The following is an 8,404-nucleotide window of genomic DNA, read 5'->3' as shown; positions in this document are numbered from 1 at the left end:
GGGCTGTGTTTGCCCCGCGCTAGGCATGCACCTGCTTGTGAACAGTGCTATGCATGCACCGGGCTGTGCACAGGGCTGTGTTTGCCCCGCACTAGGCATGCACCTGCTTGTGAACCGTGCTATGCGTGCACCAGGCTGTATTGCACTTGGCTGTGCCCAGAACGGTGCACGCACTTGTTTGTGCACCAGGCTGCATGTAAGGGGCTGCGCTGCAGCAGGCTGTGCGTGCACCTGTTTGTGCACCGAGCCATGCATGCACCGTGCTGTAGTGCACCGCGTTCTGCGTGCACCGTGCTGCAAAGGTGCAAGCTGCGGACTGAGGAGTGCATGCAGTTTGCAGTGCAGAGCACTGTGGCATCGTGGGACGAAGGCAGCGCTCCCACTGCAACCCACTGGGCACCGCAGCGGAGCCAGCGCGTGGGCAAAGCACCTGGGGGTGCTCGAAGCGACGTTTGCTGCGCTGTGGCTGCGCTGCAAGGCGTGCACCTGCGTGTGCGTGCATAGACGTGCGTGCACGTGCACGTGGCTGTGCCCTTGTGCCCGCGTCTCTGCACAACTTCCCTTTGCTTTCGACACGTTTCCCACGCAGCAGCCGGGGCACGGACGGCCCAGTGCGCCCGGACCGGCTCTTAATAAGCAATTAAAAACCTCCCCAACGTCTCTAATAACTTCACGGCATGGCACAGGCCGCCGTTCCCCGGCCCCTGCAGCAAGGTCGCGGCCGAACGCCGCTCCTCGGGGCACGGCTGGAGCGCGGCGATGCCATCGAGATAAGGGCGGGGGCACGGGTCAGCGCTGCGGGGCCGCGGTGCTGCTCTATCGGCCCCATCGGCGTTCTGCTCCGCTGCGGGGACACGGCGGGGACACGGAGGGGGAGCACAGTGGGGATGCGATGGGGACACCGTGCGGACACAGTGGGGACATGGCGGGGATGTGGTGGGGATGGGATGGGGACACGGCGGGGACACGATGGGGACAACATGGAGACATGGTGGGGACATGATGGGAACGTGATGGGAACGTGATGGGAACATGGTAGTGGCCCGGTGGGAACACAGTGGGGACATGATGGGAACATGGTAGTGACCCGGTGGGGACACAGTGGGGACACAATTGGGATGTGATGGGGATATGGTGGGGATGCAATAGGGACACGATGGGGATGTGATGGGGACACAGTGGGGACGCAAAGGGGACAGAATTGGGACACAGTGGGGACATGGTGGGAAAACAATGGGGACACTGTGGGGACACAGTAGAGACATGGTGTGGACACAGGTAGAAAACAGTGGGGACACAATGAGGACATGATGGGGACACAGTGGGGACACAATGGGGGCACGATGGGGTCATGATGGGGACATGATGGGGACACGGTTGGAACACGGTTGGGACACAATGGGGACACAGCAGGAACATGGTAGGAAAACAGTGGGGACACAGTAGGGACACAATGGGGATGAGGTGAGGACATGGTGGGGACACAGTGGGGACACAGGAAGAAAACAATGGGGACATGTTGGGGACAGAATGGGGCTGTGATGGAAACACAGTGGGGACACATGAGTGACACAGTGGGGGATACAGTGGGGACGCAATGGGGACATGATGGGAACATGGTAGTGACCCGGTGGGGACACAATGGGGACACAATTGGGATGTGATGGGGATATGGTGGGGATGCAATAGGGACACGATGGGGATGTGATGGGGACACAGTGGGAAAACAATGGGGATGCAAAGGGGGCAGAATTGGGACACAGTGGGGACATGGTGGGGACACAGTAGAGACATGGAGTGGACACAAGAGGAAAACAGTGGGGACACAATGGGGGCATGATGGGGACATGGTAGGGACACGGTTGGGACACAATGGGGACACAACGGGGACATAGTGGGAAAACAATGGGGACACTGTGGGGACACAGTAGGGACACAATGAGGATGAGGTGAAGACGTGGTGGGGACACAGTGGGGACACAGGAAGAAAACAATGGGGACATGTTGGGGACAGAATGGGGATGTGATGGAAACACAGTGGGGACACATGAGTGACACAGTGGGGGATACAGTGGGGACACAATGGGGACATGATGGGAACATGGTAGTGACCCGGTGGGGACACAATGGGGACATAATTGGGATGTGATGGGGATATGGTAGGATGCAATAGGGACATGATGGGGATGTGATGGGGACACAGTGGGAACACAATGGGGACGCAAAGGCGACAGAATTGGGACACAGTGGGGACATGGTGGGAAAACAATGGGGACACGGTGGGGACACAGTAGAGACATGGTGTGGACACAGGAAGAAAATAGTGGGGACACAATGAGGACATGATGGGGACACAATGAGGACATGATGGGGACACAGTGGGGACACAATGGGGGCACGATGGGGACATGATGGGGACATGGTAGGGACACGGTTGGGACACAATGGGGACATAGTGGGAAAACAATGGGGACACTGTGGGGACACAGTAGGGACACAATAAGGATGAGGTGAGGACGTGGTGGGGACACAGGAAGAAAATAATGGGGGCATGTTGGGGACAGAATGGGGACGTGATTGGAAACACATTGGGGACACATGAGTGACACAGTGGGGTATACAGTGGGAACACAATGGGTGCACTGTGGAGATGTGGTAGGGAGATGGCAGGGAATAGTGGGGACATGGTGGGGACACAGTGGGGAGATGGTGGGGACACGGTGGGGACACAATAGGGACACAATGAGAACACGATGAGGACATGATGAGAACACAGTGGGGACATGGTGGGGACATGGTAGGGACATGGCAGGGAAATGATGGGGACGTGGTGGTGAGGTGATGGGGACACGATGGGGACACAGTGTGGACACAGTGGGGACATGGTGGGGACACAACGGGAACATGATAGGAACACAGTAGTGACAAGGTGGGGACACGGTAGGGATGCAATAGGGAAGATGGGAACACAATGGGGATGCAAAGGGGACGTGGTGGGGACACGGGGACACAATGGAGACATGGTGGGGACACAGTGAGGATACAGTGGGAACACAGTGGGAACACTGTGGGGATATGGCAGGGACATGGCAGGGACACAGTGGGGACACAGTAGGGACATGGTGGGGACATGGTGGGAAAACAATAGGGACATGGTAGGGACACAGTAAGGACATGGTGGGGACATGGTGGGGACACAATGGAGACATGATGGGAACACAGTGGGGACACAGTGGGAATGTGATGGGGACACAGTGGGGACACAGCAGTGACACAGTGGGGACATGGTGGGGACATGGTAGAGGCAAGATGAGGACACGATTGGCACACACTGGGGGACATGGTGGGAACACAACGAGAACACTGTTGAGACGTGGTGGAGACATGGCAGGGACATGATGGGGACACAGTGGGGACATGATGGGGACACAGTGGGGACGTGATGGGGACACAGTGGGGACGTGATGGGGACACAGTGGGGACACAGTGGAGACGTGATGGGAACACAGTGGAGACGTGATGGGGACACAATGGAGACACGATGGGAACACAGTGGGGACACAATGGAGACGTGATGGGAACGTGGTGGAGACACAGTAGTGACACAGTGGGGACACGGTGGGGACATGATGAGGACACAATTGGCACACAACGGGGACACGGTGCGGACACAGTGGGGACACAATGGAGACACAGCAGGTACTCAGGGCTGCGAACCCTTTGCACCTACTCTGGCTCCGGCCCTATTCAAATCCCCAATAAATATGCATCTGACGGGGAAACAAACCGCGTCGGCACATGGGGGATTTCTTATCGCGGCCGCGTTGCACCGAATGCAATTATAGCTCCGGAGCCGGTGCCGCCCCGCGCTGCGCTGCCGCTTATCCCTGCTCAGCATCTGCCTCTCCGCTCCCCAATTCTGATTGCTTTCCCCTCCTTTCCCCTCTGATTATCTTTCCCTTCGCTCCGTCCCCACCTCTGGCGTTGCCCGTTTCCTTCCGCTTTTGCATTTTAGGTGGTTTAGGTTTTGAATTACCCCTGGACTCAGCGCTGGCTTCGTTATTGTTATGGCATCCCTTGGGCTGGGAAAGCCGTGGGAGAAGCGGGGCGGTGGGTGCCACCCCCACGGGGTCACTCATCCCATGGGGACACTGAGATGCCCTGGGGGAGGACGTCCCTTGCCATGGGGGCAAAGCAATGGCATTCACATGGGGCAAAGCAATGGCATTTACGTAGGGGCAAAGCAATTGCACTCATGTGGGGGCAAGGAAACTGCACTTAGGGCAAATAGCATTCAGGTGGGGCGAAGGAATTGCATTTCCACAGGGGCAAATCAATTGCGTTTAGACGGAGCAAGCTGCGTTTAGGTGGGGCAAGGAAATTGCATTTACGTAGAGGAAAAGAAATCCCATTTATATAGAGGAAAAGAAATCCCATTTCTATTGCGTTTGCACGGGACAAAGTTTTGGGGGGCAGCTGCAATGTGTCCCCCGCTTTCGGGCTCTGCAAAAGCTTTCCCTTGTGCAAAACCCATCTGCAGAGCGGCCGTTGCCCCCCGGGGGGGGGTGAGGGGGGAATGGGTAAGGAGGGGAGGTTGGAGCTAAGACAAATAAAGAGTTCAAATGTGAAACGATTAAAAATAAAATACAATAAAATAAATCGAAAGCGGGGGAGATAAGGCGCGGGCGCCCTCGCTGCCTATTTAACATTCATTGGATTGAATAATCAGCCCTCATTATCTCAAATTGGCTGCATATTTGCCCTCAAAATGCTAATTTGAAAGTTGGCTGCGAGCGCCGTCTGCCTATTTTGACTAAAATATTATTTTGCTTTATTGTGCATTGTTCGTAGCTCCGGGGGCATTTCCAGTTCCGAAGGAAAAAATAAAAGGGGGGGGGTGGGGGTGGGGAAGAAGGAAAAGAGGCAAAAAAAACCCCAAAGCTATCAAAGGTTGGGAGGGACGGACCTGGAGTAGCACTCCCAGGGCTGCAGGGGGGGGGGATTCGAGGCATTATCAGGTGCTGGAGGAGGGATGGACCCTTTATCGCTCATCTTGGGGTGGAAAATTGCAGGAATAATGTTATTTTATGGCGGCGATGCCGTGGGGCGGCGCAACTCCCATTGACCTTCCTGGAGATGCTGCTGCCTCCACGTCCCCATCCCCGCTGCGCTTCAAGCATACGGGGTTTCTCCGCCATATCCCGACCCCAAATCCGTGAGGTTGACCCCCAAACCCCATGAGCTCGACCCCTGCGACGACCCCAAAATCCCACGGTGACGCCAAAGCCCCACGTTGAACTCCAAATCCCACAGTGGTCCCCACATCCCCGTACGGACCCGAGCCGTTCCCCCCCCTTCTCCCCGGGGACGCGCCGCACGACCAGCAGAAATCCCATCCCGTTTATTCCCCTTCCTAAAAGTCAATCAATAGATCATAATGCGGGGAATCGTGTCCGGAGTTAAAAACCCCATTCACGGCCGAGGATTAGGGTTATTGAAGGGCAATTGCTTCGCAATCGCTTCAATCCGCCGTTAGCGATGCCGCCGTCCGCCCGCTGGCTTACCCACAATGCCCCCAAATGCCACGTTTCTCATGCAGCCCCCAGCGCTGCCCCCAAAGCTGTTTGCACAGCAAACTGCAATTGTAGGGGGAGATTAACGGGGCGGCGCGGGGCCGGGGTTCGGCCGCCCTTCATTGACGAATAGCGGAGGCAATCCGTCGCCATCAATTCCACCGGCGGCTCCGGGTTCGCCAATGACACTGCTTTTGACATTCCCAGCCACGCGGATGGATGGGTGGATGGATGGATGGATGGAAGGATGGACAGGTGGACGGGTGGACGGGTGGACAGGTGGACGGGTGGGACGGATGGACAGATGGACGGATGGATGGATGGATGGGTGGATGGATGGATGGGTGGATGGATGGGTGGACGCATGGATGGGTAGACGGACGGGTGGATGGATGGACGGATGGATGGGGTGGAAGGGTGGATGGATGGATGGGTGGACGGATGGACGGATGGACGGATGGATGAATGGATGGGTGGATGGATGGATGGATGGATGGATGGATGGATGGATGGATGGATGGATGGATGGATGGATGGACAGGTGGACGGGTGGACGGGTGGACGGATGGGACGGATGTATGTATGTGTGTATGTATGTATGTATGTATGGACAGGTGGACGGGTAGACGGGTGGACGGGTGGACGGATGGGATGGATGGATGGATGGATGGATGGATGGATGGATGGATGGATGGATGGATGGATGGATGGATGGGTGGATGGATGGATGGATGGATGGATGGGTGGACGCATGGATGGGTGGACGGACGGACGGATGGATGGATGGGTGGACGGACAGATGGATGACAGATGGATGGATGGATGGGTGGACGCATGGATGGGTAGACGGACGGATGGATGGATGGATGGGTGGACGGACGGATGGATGACAGATGGATGGATGGATGGGTGGACGCATGGATGGGTAGACGGACGGATGGATGGATGGATGGGTGGACGGANTGGGTGGACGGACGGATGGATGACAGATGGATGGATGGATGGGTGGACGCATGGATGGGTAGACGGACGGATGGATGGATGGATGGGTGGACGGATGGATGGATGGATGGATGGGGTGGGGAGTCGTCCCTTTTCCTTTTGGGACGCTGAATGATGAAGCTGCACCACTTGCCCATTGGGAATAAAGAACTGGATCCCGTGCCTCTCGCACCGTGTGTAGCCCCGCTGCCTCATCACTGAGAGGAAGGCCAATCTCAGCCATCCCACAGGGGGTTGGAACTTGATGATCTTTGGTGTCCTTTCCAACCCAAACCATTCTGTGATTCATAGCCCCATGTTGGTGCCACCCATTGGGTGATGTGTCCCTTTGGGGCTGGTTGATGATTTTTGGAGCTGGTTGCAGCCTTGATGCTGTCCCAGCTAGTGCTGGGTTAAATCCAACCAACACTGAGACACTTGGCCAGTGTCCCCACATGATTCACGTGGCTTTGCTGGAGCCCCACACTTTGGGTGGGCTTTTGGGACAGACCCCATCCCCATCTGGGGGTCAGAGCCCCCATTTGTGCCCCTAAAGCAGCCACACAGGGACAGCATCCCCGGGGCAATGACGCTTTCTTGGACCCCCCTTGGGTTGCTGTCCTGCGTGGTGGGGACACATCCTTGCGTTTCTCCTGGGGATCATCCTCAGCCACTTGGTGCCACCTGGAAGCTCAGCCACTGGTGTCACCCATCACCGGGACCCTTCTAACCCACGCAATGTCCTGGGAGAAACCTCACAGGACGTCCCATCCTGGTGCGTTCCAGCCCATCGTGTCCCATTCCAGGCTGTCCCATCCCAGCGTGTCCCATCCCAGTGCACCCCAGCCCCGATGTGTCCCATCCTGCTGCCTCCCCTCCCGGTGTGTCCCCTATCCGGGTGTCCCCCCTCTCCCCCCCGCCTTGACGTGTCCCCTCCCGCTGCCGCAGCCCGCGGCTCCGTGTCACTGCGCGGTCGGGCAGTGGCCTCTGGCGGACAGAGGAGGAACGGCCGCGACCCGAAGGGACCGGGATCTCTCCGAACGGGAACCTCTGCCAACCGCGATCCCCGCGAAATGGGGTCCCCAGTAACCGGGACTCCACTAACTGGGATGCTCATTAACCGGAATACCCGCTGACTGGGTTCCTTGCTAACTGGGTTGCTCACTAACCCCTATAACTGGGATGCTCATCAACGGGGTTACTCACCAACTGGAATACCCACTAACTGGGATGCCCAGTAACTGGGACCCTTTTCACTGAGATGCTCATTAACCAGGTTCCCTACTAACCAGGGTGCTCATTAAATGAGATGCTCATTAACTGGGATCCCTACTAACTGGGATTCCCACTAACTGGGACGTTCACTATCTGGGACCCAACTCTTTGGCTACCCTCTAACTGGGACGGTCATTAACTGGGATCCCTACTAACTGGGACCCCACTAACCAGCATCCTTCAAATCAGGAGCCCACTGACTGAGACGCTTCCTAACTGGGATCCTGATGAACAGGAAGCCCCATGCTGGGATCCCCAATAACTGGGATCCCCACTTACTGACAGCTTGCTAACTGGGATTCCTGCTAACTGGGATCCTCAGCTGAGATCCTGCAGACTGGGATTGGTGCTAACTGGGATGGAGCTAAGTGGAATGGCTGTTAACTGGGATCTCTACAAACTGCAATGCTCTAACTGGGGTGCTCATCAACAGGAGCCCGCACTCAATGGGATTTGGCCAACTGGGATGGTCATCATCTGGAAAGCCCATAACCAGTGTGCCTCTCTAATTGGGATGCTCACCAACTGGGATGCCCAATAAGTGGGATGCCCACTAACCTATCCCGCGCCACGAA

This window comes from Numida meleagris, chromosome 4, assembly GCF_002078875.1.
Source record: "Numida meleagris isolate 19003 breed g44 Domestic line chromosome 4, NumMel1.0, whole genome shotgun sequence".
NCBI lineage: Eukaryota > Metazoa > Chordata > Aves > Galliformes > Numididae > Numida > Numida meleagris.
Note: the sequence above shows the minus strand (reverse complement) of the source record.